We start from the raw sequence: 13,807 nt of genomic DNA, 5'->3' as shown, positions 1-13,807 counted from the left end.
TTGCATGAAACTTTCATTTCAAGTGTGTGGGGGGGTGGTGAGTGTACTGGCTCTTGAAGTAAAATGTCTACCTCCTGTCCTCTCCATCAGAAAAGTTGTGACTGGCCTTCACACCATGGCCAGAGGCAGCCATGAAGTGTTTTTTTGTTTGTTTGTGTTTTGTTTTTTGTTTTTGAAATGGAGTCTCGCTCTGTTGCCCAGGCTGAAGTGGAATGGCCCAGTCTTGGCTCACTGCAACCCCCATCTCCCAGGTTCAAACGATTCTCCTGCCTCAGCTTTCCGAGTAGCTGGGATTACAGGCGCCTGCTACCACGCCTGGCTGTTTTTGTTTTTTTCAGTAGAGATGGGGTTTCACCACGTTGGCCAGGCTGGTCTCCAACTCCTAACCTCAGGTGATCTGCCTGCCTCGGCCTCCCAAAGTGCTGGGATTACAGGCATGAGCCATGAGATTCTGAGCTGACATTTATAAGCGTGGTGGATCTCCTTCCTACATCTGATAGATTTAGAAACTGTGAATGAAATCAGAATTCGGTGGGGAAGGAGGGTGAATATCTCAGAAATTATCCAGCCCAGGCACTTCCCTGTCCAGGTGCAGAAACAGTCCCAGAGAGGAGAAGGATTTGCCCAAGGGCACACAGCAAAACTGGGACTTTGGAGAGAGGAGTGTAACAATGTCAAGTCTTTCATTCCTTTTTTGTCTCAACCATGAAAGTCTTGGGGGCTGGGGGGACCTGGCCTGGAGGCCAGGCAGCCCGGGGGACATGACTCTGGAATGTGTTGGGGAAACAAGATGCCTTCTCCTCCAGACCTGACAAGCCAACAGGACTAGGTGTGGCAAGAAAGGGCTCTGGTTATCTGCCTCCCCTCTCTGTTTCGTTTGGTCTGTCAACTCCTGCAGCAAAGTGCCCCAAACGTGTGACGCTTGATAAAGATGGGAAGGTAAGAGGGTGAAGGTAGTGGGACAACAGGGACCAGAGCTTGAGAGGTGTCCCAGGACCTCTGTCTCTGTTTCCTCCAAGAGTCTGGGAAGCCAGCAGGATACCCCTCTCTCCTTTACAGCCTCCCCCCACTCAGTGATTGTGGCCAAAACCCTTCACTTCTCTGGGCAGTTGTGTCTTCTTCATTTCAAGATGGGACAGGATAAACGCTTAATACTTAGATCCTAAATCAGAGGATTTCAACTTTGAAAAAGAAGTCTATCATCTTATTCTTCCCTTTGTATTATTTTTTTAATTCAAAAAGTAATATGGGCTGGGCCTGGTGGCTCATGTCTGTAGTCCTAGCACTTTGTGAGGCTGAGGCAGGAGAATTGCTTGGGCCCAGGAGTTGGAAACCAGCCTGGGCAACACAGGGAGGCCTCATCTTTACAAATAATAATGATAATAATAATAATAAAAAGCTGGGTGTGGTGGTGTGCCCTTGTAGTCCCAGCTACTTGGGAGGCTGAGGTAAGAGGATTGCTTGAGCCCAGGAGGCTGAGTCTGCAGTGAGCTGTGACCGCACCACTACGCTCCAGCCTGGTTGACAGAGTAAGACTCTCTCTCAAAAAAATTTTTAAAAAAAGTAATATGAGAACTTGAGAAAGAAGAAACCACCCATAATCTTTCTAACCCCAAATAACTGTTAACATTAGGATGCGGATGTTGCCAAAATGGGGTCAGAATCTATTCTGTTTTCCTTTTCTCACTTAGCAATGGGTGGCTGGCTTTTTTTTTTTTTTTTTTTTCAGGGGGGGGCTGTCAATGAATATTATTTACTGCATATTACGTAGATATTTGATGATAATTATTGATTATTGTTAGGTTTTCTAAAGGCGTGATAATGACATTGTACCCTTGCTTTTTTAAGTCCTTTGAGAGACGGCGTCACGGGTGGTGGAGCGCTGGGCGGTCAGGCTGCCTGACTGGCCGGCTTGGGCGTCTGGGCGGTGAAGGTGGGACTGCCTGTTCTGGGCAGCAGGTTCCCCTCTCCAGCTGCCTGCCGTTCATAGCATGTCCCCCAGAACCCGAGGAGCGCAGGCAGGCCTGGCTTAGAAAAGACGCCGTCCTCAGCGCTTGGGCCACGGAAGTCCCAGCCCGCTCCTCTGTCGCAGAACCGCTGGGCTGAGCCACTGGGAGAAGCAGGCCAGAGCCTTCCAGAGCCTCTGCCCGGGGACAGAGGAGGATGAGCTGGCTCTTTCCGCTGACCACGAGCGCCTCCTCCTCTGCAGCCGGGTTCCTGGTGGCCTTACCAGCCTCCAGCAGCAGAAGCAACGCCTGCTTGAGTCCCTCCGGAACTCACACTCCAGTATAGCTAAAATAAAGAAAGATGTGGAATACAGATTGCCATTCACCATAAACAACCTGACAATTAACATATATTGCTTCTTCCACAATTTCCTCAGGAAAAAACAGTGATCAGTGTTTATCCACCAATACGACATCACTTAATGAATAAACGAGGAGTGTACGTTACCTCTCCATTAGTGAACAATTTTACAATGCAATCAAATCTTGGAAAAATTATTCAGAGTCTGTTGGATGAGTTTTGGAAGAATCCTCCAGTTTTAGTTCCTACTGACTGCAACAGCATTTCCTTACCTATACAGTAACCCAAGTGGGATGCCTCCTTGTGCTTCTCAAGGTTTTCCATTTCTTTCTCCATATCCCCCAGAAGAAGCAAACAGGAGTATCACTTCTTTATCTGTTGCTAACACTGCTTCTTCTTCAACTACAAGTCATACCACAGCCAAGCCTGCCGCTCCTTCAGTTAGCGTCCTTTCAAATCTGCCATTACCCGTTTCCACAGCAGATGCTTCAATATTGACAAGCCAAAATGGTTTTGGTTACAAGATGCCAGATGTCCCTGATGCATTTCTAGAACTCTCAGAACTAAGTGTGTCACAACTCACAGATATGAATGAACAAGAGGAGGTATTACTAGACAGTTTTTGACTTTGCCTCAACTAAAACAAATTATTACTGACAAAGATGACTTAGTAAAAAGTACTGAAGAGCTAGCGAGAAAAAAAATCTCCTTTTGGATCCCAGCTTGGGAACCAAAAGGCAATCTGTTTTAGGTGAGTATGAATTACTTAAATGAAGTCTGCTTTCGAAAAGAAGATGCAAAGGCAGTGTGAACTTGTGAGAGCTGTAGTACAAGTGCCCTACAGGCAATACTGAAAGTAGCTGCACACGAAGCTGGGGAAGAACCTGATCATATTGCGGAAGACTTCGTGGAGGGAAAAATGGAAATAAACTATTTTCTCAGTAGCTTCACGGAAAAGAGAACAATTTGCTACTGTAGAAGAGCCAAGAAAGAGAAACTTCAGCAGGCAATAGCAATACATAGCCAATGTCATGCTCCAAATATAGACATGCATTGCCAAACGCAAGAAATCAAAGCCGCTTCCTCATTATTAGGCAACAAAGTTTCTAAGAGTGGGTAGCTACAAGAATGGCATGTAGTGAGTTATGTTATAAAAATGTGAAAGACATTACCACTATATCCTAAGTATTTATCATTTTAGCATACAGTATATGGCAGAAAATGAATAAACATTCCTTGTACTTAATCTGGGAACTGCTCAGCAGAGATTGTTCAAATTTCATATTCTAAAAGAATTACACTTGCTTTATTTTTTACATTAACAGAGTACTTTTATATCACAGTTCTCTAGTATATTCTTTTTTTGAGACGGAGCCCAGGCTGGAGTGCAGTGGCACGATCTCAGCTCACCACAACTTCTGCCTCCCAGGTTCAATCTATTCTCCAGCCTCAGCCTCTTGCATAGCTGGGATTACAGGCATGCGCCACCACGCCTGGCTAATTTTGTATTTTTAGTAAAGAGGGGGTTTCTCCATGTTGGTCAGACTGGTCTTGAACTCCTGACCTCAGGTGATCCACCCGCTTTGGCCTCCCAAAGTGCTGGGATTACAGGCAAGAGCCACTGCGCCTGGCCATAGATTCTATTTCTAAATATGATGAACACAATTACATTTTTTCATTTATATATATTGCCACACTCTCTCCAAATCTTTCATACTAGAGAGATCAGCAATGTTGCTTTCTTGCCCTTTCTCTTTACTTTGTTCTAATTTCAGCAAAATGTAATATATTCTCCTATAAAAATTTACATATTCAACATACTGATGTCAATTGTAAAGTTTAAATTCATTCTTTTACGTTCTAGAATGTAGTAGTATATTAAAACCATACGCCGGGCGCGGTGGCTCAAGCCTGTAATCCCAGCACTTTGGGAGGCCGAGACGGGCGGATCATGAGGTCAGGAGATCGAGACCATCCTGGCTAATACGGTGAAACCCCGTCTCTACTAAAAAAATACAAAAAACTAGCCGGGCGACGAGGCGGGCGCCTGTAGTCCCAGCTACTCGGGAGGCTGAGGCAGGAGAATGGCGTGAACCCCGGAGGCGGAGCTTGCAGTGAGCTGAGAGCTGGCCACTGCACTCCAGCCTGGGCGGCAGAGCAAGACTCCGTCTCAAAAAAAAAAAAAAAAAAAAAAAAAAACCATACAACATGAATAGCATTTATCTCTGTCCAAACATGGCGACTTTTCTCCACTAAGTTTCATTTAGGTCACCTAGTGAGGTCTTTTTTTTACTCATAAGACAGGGGAGTGAATCTCCCTCAAATGTACATTTTAATAAAACAAAACCCTTTTCAGAGCTTTCAGCAGTCAGTGGTCATGAGACGTTACTAATCTTAATTAAACCATAATAGTCAGTTATATAATTTCTAAAATGAGAGATTACAAAACCTATTCCCTTCATTAAACAGACATGACAACCAAATACTCTGGTTCTTCACTGGATTTTCCCTACAGATGTTTTACCCTACTAACTTCGTAATGTCATACTTTGATATCAGGCTGGTGGTTGGCCTACACTGTCAGTAGTGTAGTCTCTGGAATAGTAATAAAAGGTTGTTATACAAGAAAGCTAATACTTAAATCCACATATATAATCAGGAGAATGAATGTTGCTTCTGCCTTCTTAGGTATTAAATCAGTGTTAGAGAAAAAGTGAGATACAAGTTTTAGCATTTTTAAATAATGAGGAGAAACCGACTAGATCTCAGAGAAAGGCAACAAAATTATTCTAACAATTCAAAATATATTATCTAAGGAAAAGTTAAAGTGATGATTATTCCTGAAAGACAAGCTTAAGCAATTAAAAACTCCTTAGGAATATATCTATTAACCAAAAAGGTGCATCTCAACAACGTTCCTGTTTTTAGACATATGGATAAGAGAGTCAGAAAGGAAGATAGTGTCAGATGCTTTAGAAAACACAAAATATGCGTCTGGAAGTGACCTAAAAGATTCATGATGATTACAGATGTGAGGGAAAGGAGTCGAGGCTTTTTGACAGATGCATCCTATGACAAGGAAGATAGATACTGACACCTTCAGGTAATGACAGAAGCAATTGCTCTGCAGTGAACATGATTTTCATAGTCTAGGATGAGCTTCAAAATGGTGAATAATTTTCCTTATATTTGATAAATGAAATGACTACGTCCTCTTCAATATCTAAGAAATTAAGAGCTGGACACTTTTTTCCCTTTTCATAGCTGCATTAAAATAGTTCTCAATGACAAAAAAAAAAGGCCATTTTAGAGATATATATCTTTTTGTACATCCTATGAGTCTAGTTATCCTGCCCATGTATGCAAATGTGGACAGAGTCATCAGTTTCCTGGTCACTTTAGGTAATAAAAAGTCCTACAACCACTTCCTAACTATAGTCTCAGTTCATCCCTCTGCCCAAATTATCAAACCTTCCAGCTTGACTTAAAGTTGAGCCTTCTCCCTGCTAGCCCTTGACTCCCCTGCTTGAACTTTTTGCAGTAAGTTATGAAGCCTGTCAGGGAGAGGCACTCTAGGCTTCTTCCCCTGCATGCATCGTTCCCTGAAGAATCTGACAGTCTTGATCTCTGATTCTCTAGCTTTGGAGCTCTGGAAGGAGCGAAGAGTTAGAGAAGTTGCTCACTTGCAGATCCTTTGCAAGGTGAATATATTTCTACTCTGGCTGGTGGTTTTCTCCTTCCTTAGCCCCTAGGCATCTGTCTAGCAAGACCTCCAGCTCCTTTTGGCTGTCTGCTTGCCCCTCCAGGAGTCCCTTGTGGACAAACCCTAAGATAACCCCCTGCTGGCACCCTCTCTAGCTGTCCCACATGCGTTCACAAGAAATCCAAAGCTCTGGCTCTAGTAAGCTCTGGGGGTGAGCACCAGTGCAGCCACTTCACCTCTGCATCATTGTCACAGCAGCTGACCAGCACAAAGGCTGCCCTCCACAAGGAACAGGCAGGGTCAAAGAGCAACCTGTTGTGTCCATCAAAACACAGGAGACACACTTTGAGTTTGTCTTAGGCTGTTCCTGCTGCTATAACAAAATACCTGAGACTGGGTAATTTGTAAAGAACAGACATTTCTTTGTCATGGTTCTGGAGGCTGGAAGTCCAAGATCGAGGCAACAGCAGGTTCAATGCCTGGTAGTGGCCTGGTTTCTGCTTCTAAGGTGGCACCTTGTTGCTGCTTCCTCCAGAGGGGACAAATACTGTGTCCTCACATGGTGGAGGGCAGATGGGCAGAAAGCTACTAGCTAGTTCCCTCCAGACTTTTTATAAGGCACTGATCTCTACTAATCACCTCCTACAGGCCCTACCTCTTAAGACCATCACCTTGGGGCTTAAGCTCCAGCATACGAATTTTGGGGGGACACATACATTTGAACCGTAGCACAGCTCTGAGTGGTCACTTTAAAACATTGTTCTCCTTTCTTGAGATGAAGGGGGACATATCCTCCATTGCTTGCTTTTGAGAGAAGGTGGGACTCACAGTACATCAACTGCTCCTTCAGATATTTCTTCCTCGGCTGGGCGCAGTGGCTCATGCTTGTAATCCCAGCACTTTGGGAGGCTGAGGCGGGCAGATCACCTGAGGTCAGGAGTTCAAGACCAGCCTGGCCAACATGGTGAAACTCCGTCTCTACTAAAAATACAAAACAAAACAAAAAATTAGCCAGGCATGGTGGCGTGTGCCTGTAATCCCAGCCACTCAGGAGGCTGACACAGGAGAATCGCTTGAACCCGCTTGAACCCAGGAGGCAGAGGTTGCGATGAGCCGAGATCGCACCACTGCACTCCAGCCTGGGTGACAGAGTAAGACTCTGTCTCAAAACAAAACAAAACAAAACAAAACAAAACAAAAACAAATATTTCTCTCTCATCCCCAACTACTTTCAACCATTTAAAACCCACACACAATACCATAAGGGGTTGAGAGCAGCCAATCTTTGTCTGCTTTGTAAATTTTGTGCCATGGTCTTGCTCTTTACTCTGGAATGTGGCGTCTCTTCTATGTTGACCTCTCAGCTGGACATTTTAATTTTAATATCTTGTTACACTTATAATAATAGCCACCATTAATTTAATGTTTGCTGTACACAGGGCAGGCTCAGGGCTAATCATTTGTAGTGAATATTTGCTTTTTTTCCAGCTCTCTGTATCCATCTCTTCCTCTTCTGCAAAGAGCACCCTGATTTCTTTCTAGATGATTACCTCTCCTTCATTTTGTGTGGCTGGCTGGGACACTCAGTAATGGATAGTGTAGTAGATGGCTTTGGTGGCCTGCCCAGACACACTTTATGCTGCAAATGTTGGATCCTAATGGCTCACAGCTGCCTCCTTCCTTGGAGACTTGCCTGAGGTGATTTACCTGGGGCTACCTGAAAGGTTATGCCTCTTCCCCTGGGAGTGGCCTGGGGTCAATGACTAACTAATGTGGAGTAAACCCAGCCCCCTTGCCTCTAGGTGGGACAAATTCCACGGTACAATTCATGCTCCCCCAGTATCAGGCTGAGAGACTAGATTCCCCCTAAAACCACATCTTTACCAGCTTCCTCTTCCTTTGCCCAGTCCTGCTCCACTATCTCTTCTTCCCCTGACAGCACTCTCAACAGAATATTGCGTGAGAATCCTTGCCTCAAGCTCTGCTTCCAGAGAAACTGACATAACCTAAGTGGGAATGTGACCCAAGAGAGACCGATCTCCCAAGAAACTGCATCAAAGATAGGAGGAAAAAGAGGTTGAAACCTTACCGTTCTGGTGGTAGCTCCCAACAGGATTATTCCTTATTCCTGTTATCTTGATTCCTGGAGCATCCCTGGTTCTTTCAGTTTTTCTTGGGATTCTCTGTGTATTCCACATCTTGCTCTCTGACAATATCCCTTTTTGCTGATCTTGTAGCCAAACTGTTTCTGATGGCTGCCACCAAAGAACTGTACAGATATAGGATTTAAAAGCAATAGCTCAACCCTCCAATTGCCCTAAGCAACAGGATTATTATCCCTTCCATTTCTCAGAAGAGGAAGCTGTGCCTCAGAGAGGTTTAGTCACTTGCCTTAGGTAGCACAGCTAGTAAATGGTATTACTAGGAGTTGGGCTGTGAGCACAGGTCTGCCTAATACCAAAACTGTGCTTTTAACCACTCCAGTGTGCTATCTCCAAGTGGGAAGAGCAAGCTGCTGTGGCCCACAGCTCTCCACTCCCCGCTCTACATTAGGTTAATATGCCTATGAGCAGATCACCATTGCTCCCTGAGGCAGTGAGCCTAGAAAGCTAAGTACCTGAGCTTTCTAAAATTCTTTTAGAATTTGGTTGGAATCCAGGCTCCATCACTTGCTAGTGGTGTCAACTGGGCAAGTTACCTAAGTTCTCTGAGCCTCAGTTTCTTAATCAGTTCAATGGAGGCAATAGTGCCTAAACAGGATTGTTAAAAGGATTAAAGGAGGTCTTGAAAGTAAATTGCTTAGCTTGGTGCCCAGCATATAGTAAGTACTCAATAAAATGTTGTTGTTATTCGTTATTGTTGTGTTACTTCTTGTCACACAAGGGTAGCTTGGAACATATTTCAGCCAATGAAGTAGCCAGAGGAAGCCCATGGCAAGGACTGTCCCAGTGCTCTCTGTCTTTCTTCCACATGGCCCACAAGAGATTCCCCCCAAGGGCCTGCTTCCACATCGTTAGGGGCAGGCCTACAGAGGCCAGACGGGTGCTGTAATTGACTGGAATGGGTCAAGCTGGAAGGCAGTGCTCAGCCACAGCCAGTTGTGGCCATTTGGAAATGTGGACTCAGAGCTGCCAAATCCTGTGAGTTTTCAGGAAAAGTCAGGAATCTAGATTATTATATCAAACTCCCAGTTTTCAAATGTTTTAACTTAAAACACATTTTTTAATGCTGATTTGACCAAACTAAACCCATATGTGGCTGAATGTGGTCTCAGTTTGCAACTCTGGGTCAGAGGCGCTGGTTGAAGTGGTTGCTGTGTGAAAGTGAAAGCCGACCAGGCTGGCCGATATGGCGAAACCCTGTCTCTACCAAAAATACAAAAATTAGCCAGGCGTGGTGGCATGCGCCCGTAATCCCAGCTATTTCAGAGGCTGAGGCAGGAGAATTGTTTGAATCCAGGAGTTGGAGGTTGCAGTGAGCCGAGAGGCCACCACTGCCCTCCAGCCTGGGCAACTGAGCGAGACTCCATCTCAGAAAAAAAGGAATGAAAGCCACCCTTCTCTCACACCACAAAATTCACCTCCAGGTCCTGAGATGGGGTTGGTTCTGGGGGGACTTCTGCCTTTGACGGTTCATGGTTTTAGATGCTCATTTAGAAAGCAGGGTCTGAGCTCATAGTGTGAGTTGAGCCCTGTGCAGCCAAGAGGATCTAAGGTGACTGAGACCCATGCCCTGCTCTTGACCAGAGGTAAAGGTTCATGGGGTGACACTTCATGTTCACCAACAATGCAAGGAGAGGAAAGGAGGCACATGTGTATATATGTGCGTATATGTCTGCAGGCATGGGTATGTGTATGTGTGTACGCATGCCTGTGTGTTGGAGGTGGATAAGTATGGAATGATCTAGCTCAAAGTTCCAAACTGGAACGCTGAAGTTACTGAGTAGGTTTTATTTTCATTTATTTCCATTTGTAGAGGCAAGAAAGAAAATAATTTTTTTTTTTTTTTTTTGAGACAGAATCTCACTCTGTCACCCAGGCTGGAGTGCGGTGGCATGATCTCAGCTCACTGCAACCTCTGCCTCCTGGGTTGAAGCAATCCTCCCATCTCAGCCTCCCGAATAGCTGATACTATAGGCATGTGCACCATGCCTGGTTAAGTTTTGTATTTTCAGTAGAGTTTTGTATTTTGGCCAGGCTGGTCTTGAGCTCCTGACCTCAGGTGATCCACTGACCTCAGCTTCCCAAAGCGTTGGGATTACAGGCATGAGCCACCATGCCCAGACCATGAAAATCAAATATTTATTAAGTCAAAAAAGAAATGAGATAGAGTTTGTTTTCTCTCTAGGGTTGTCCATGATATATTGTCAAGAAAGAAAAACAAGTTGCAGAAGAGTTTACAAGCTGATTTGATTTCAGTAAAAACAGCAGCAATAACAAGGCCCAAACTGACCATACAAGAAGATGTCAATCTCGAGTGTGAGCGAGAGAAATGGTGTGGAATAATCCCCATTGGACTGTTAACAATGGTCACTTCAGGGGTAGGGATGGGTGGGGAGTGAGATCGGAACTTGGCCTGTGCACACGTTTATGCTTTATTGTTTTACTTGTTTTAGTAAGCCTGCAATACTGTCATAGTCTGAAAGTTGTACAATTAAAACAGCATTTTATTTTTATTTTCATTATTTTTTGAGATAGAGTCTCACTCTGTCACCCAGGCTGGAGTGCAGTGGCACGATCTCGACTCACTACAACCTCGCCTACCAGGCTCAAGCGATATTCCCACTTCAGCCTCCTGAGTAGCTGGGACCACAGGCACACGCCACCATGCCTGACTAATTTTTCCATTTGTTTTTTGTAGAGACAGGTTTTACCATGTTGCCCAGGCTGATCTGAAAACTCCTGGGCTCAAGTGATCTGCTCACCCTGGCTTCTCAAAGTGTTGGGATTACAGGCGTGAGCCACTGCACCTGGCCTACAATTAAGACAATTTAAATACATATTACATGAGCCTCTACCAAGGCTATCATCCAAACCATAGAGCCATCTCATTTTTCCCCACAATTATTTCTGTCAATTGCACTGCTATACATGTTCACTGTAGAAAATCAGCAAGTGCTCATAAATAAAAAAGGAAAAAATGGCCGGGCGCGGTGGCTCAAGCCTGTAATCCCAGCACTTTGGGAGGCCGAGGCGGGCGGATCGCGAGGTCAGGAGATGGAGACCATCCTGGCTAACACTGTGAAACCCCGTCTCTACTAAAAAATACAAAAAAAAACTAGCCGGGCGAGGTGGCAAGCGCCTGTAGTCCCAGCTACTCGGGAGGCTGAGGCAGGAGAACGGCGTAAACCCGGGAGGTGGAGCTTGCAGTGAGCTGAGATCTGGCCACTGCACTCCAGCCTGGGCGACAGAGCAAGACTCCGTCTCAAAAAAAAAAAAAAAAAAAAAAAAGGGAAAAATACGCACCATGAACATTTTGGTGCATATTCTTTTGACTTCCTGCTCCTAGGAACAGCTAACACTTCCTGTGATCCAGACCCTGTGCTGAATGTTTGGAAATGGCAGGGCCAGTTCTCACTCCTCGATGCAGGTCCTGCCAAGACACGCTCAGGACGTGGTAGCAGATTCATGAGCCTCTTTCTTCAGAGATTCTGGGTCAGAGGAGCTGGGCTGGGCCTGGGAATCTGCACTCAGTAAGTTCTCTGAGAAATTCTGATGAGATGCTCTTTGGACCACACTTCGAGTCAGCTAGCTATACGTCCAACTCCAGCTGCTGGAGCCCACAGGAAAGAGCTGGAGCTCAGACTGGAGTCCACAGAAAAGAGACCTGCCCAGGGATACCCAGCCAGAGTGGCAGGGCCAAGTCCACAGACTCCCTGCTCCGCCTTGCTAAGAGCTCTCCCTGCCGTGCTCCTGCAGCTCTCCTCATGCCGACAGATGTTATTGTTTTCTTATGCCTCCAATTAAACAAAAAATCCTGTCAAAGGGCGACAGGCCTAATGCATGGAGGCATTAACCAGACTTGCAACCCGACCCGGGCCTGCTCCTGTGGGTGAAGCACACTCCCTCTGCAGGCCACTGTGGCAGTCTTTCTCCCGATAAACGGCCCTGCTGAGGCACCATCGCCCTACCTGGTGCACACTGCAACCCCAGCAGATGCCTCTGGGAGCAGGACCTGGTTGGCCTGTCACCATGGCAACCCTGTTGCTGCCTTGAGACCCACTGAGGCAGCCTTTCCTAGACACCAGGAAGGTCAGAGCTGGGGACACAGAGGCCCAGAGAGGTGAAGGGCCTGCCTGAAGTTACCCATTAGGTCAGGAGCAGAACTTTCCACTAACTTCCTTCCAGCTTCAGGCTGCTAAAGGAAGCAGGAGAGAATTGGTGACCCTGGCAGAAGGTTCCCCAGGAACAGGGTCTGCAGGATTCAGAGCCATTGCTAACCTCAGAGCTGGAGTCCTGCCTGCATCCCTGCTTCTGGTCTCAGGGGCAGAGGCACTAGGGTGTGGGAGGCAGCAGCGACCTCCCCAGTCCTCCTGCTGCCGGCCTCCCAGAGTCCTGCTTGGAGCCAGGCCTCTGAGCAGGGAGGTATGGACGCACATCTCAGGCCTGGGAAGCCCTCAGGGAGCAAGTTTCAACTCCTTCCTTTTGCAGGTGGGGAGACTGAGGCCCTGAGAACATGACATACCCATCCAAGGTCTCACAGACTTAAACTTTGACGTCTGAATCCTTGACAAGTGCTCTTTGCCCAAGGAAACCAGTTCCACATGAGCACAGATTGTAGCATGGGGAGCCATTTCCCCAGCACTGCCCACCCAGTCCCAGGGGCAGAGCCTGAACCCAGCCATGACTGCTCTGCAGATGAGTGGAAAGCAGGGCTCTGGGACCCACTTGGGAGAGAGACATATTTTGGAGAGCTGCCTTCAGGCACTTGGTAGGCTGGCACTTGAGGGAGGGGAAGGCTTGTTCTGTGACGGCCCTGAAGACCAAGCCAGGGCCCTCGGAGGTAAATATTCAGGCTCCACCTGCAGAAATCAATTCTATCATTCTGGCCGAGGAACCCTGACAGGCTCTGGACTCCTGCCTGCCCCACACTCATCTCTACACCATTCCCCTGACTCACACTTCACCTCTGCCTGCTTGGCTCCCCGATATGCCATGCACATTCCCGCCTTGTGGCCTTTGCACTTGCAGTTCCCTCTGCCTGGAATGCTTTTCCGAGCTCTGGCTTTTTCTTGTCATTCAAATTTCAGCTGGACATATCATCTCTTCCAAGAGGCCTTCCCAGCTCACCCTAACAACGCTACCCCGTCGTCAGCCTGAGTAATTCTGCTTACAGTTTACCGCTGTCATCTTTACTTATCATTGGCCTCTGACTACTCCTGCTTTCTTTCTTTCTTTTTTTGAGATGGAATCTCACACTGTTGCCCAGGCTGGAGGGCAGTGATACAATTTTGGCTCACTGCAACCTCCACCTCCTGGGTTCAAGAGATTCTCCTGCCTCAGCCTCCCGAGTAGCTGGGATTACAGGTGCCCACCACCACGCCTGGTTAATTTTTTTGTATTTTTAGTAGAGATGGCATTTCACCATCTTGGCCAGGCTGGTCTCAAACTCCTGACCTCATGATTTGCCTGTCTCGGCCTCCCAAAGTGCTGGGATTACAGGTGTGAGCCACTGTGCCCGGCCTACTCCTGCTTTCTAGAATGTAATTTCCATGAGAGCAGTTATCTTGTGCGTCCTTTATCCCCAGTGGCAAACAGTGCCTTCATATAGTGCTGCTCAATAAATATTCCCTAACTG

The 13,807-nt window shown here is 46.4% G+C and overlaps 1 pseudogene; it reads left to right on the top strand.

Moving 5' to 3' along the window:
• The first annotated feature begins 2,163 nt into the window (after positions 1-2,163).
• On the top strand, positions 2,164-3,427 carry LOC104660250 (annotated as a pseudogene).
• The last annotated feature ends 10,380 nt before the right edge of the window (positions 3,428-13,807 follow it).

Source organism: Rhinopithecus roxellana, chromosome 3 (assembly GCF_007565055.1).
Source record: "Rhinopithecus roxellana isolate Shanxi Qingling chromosome 3, ASM756505v1, whole genome shotgun sequence".
Lineage (NCBI taxonomy): Eukaryota > Metazoa > Chordata > Mammalia > Primates > Cercopithecidae > Rhinopithecus > Rhinopithecus roxellana.
The sequence above is the reverse complement of the archived record's forward strand: the minus strand, read 5'-3'. Positions and strand labels throughout refer to the sequence as shown.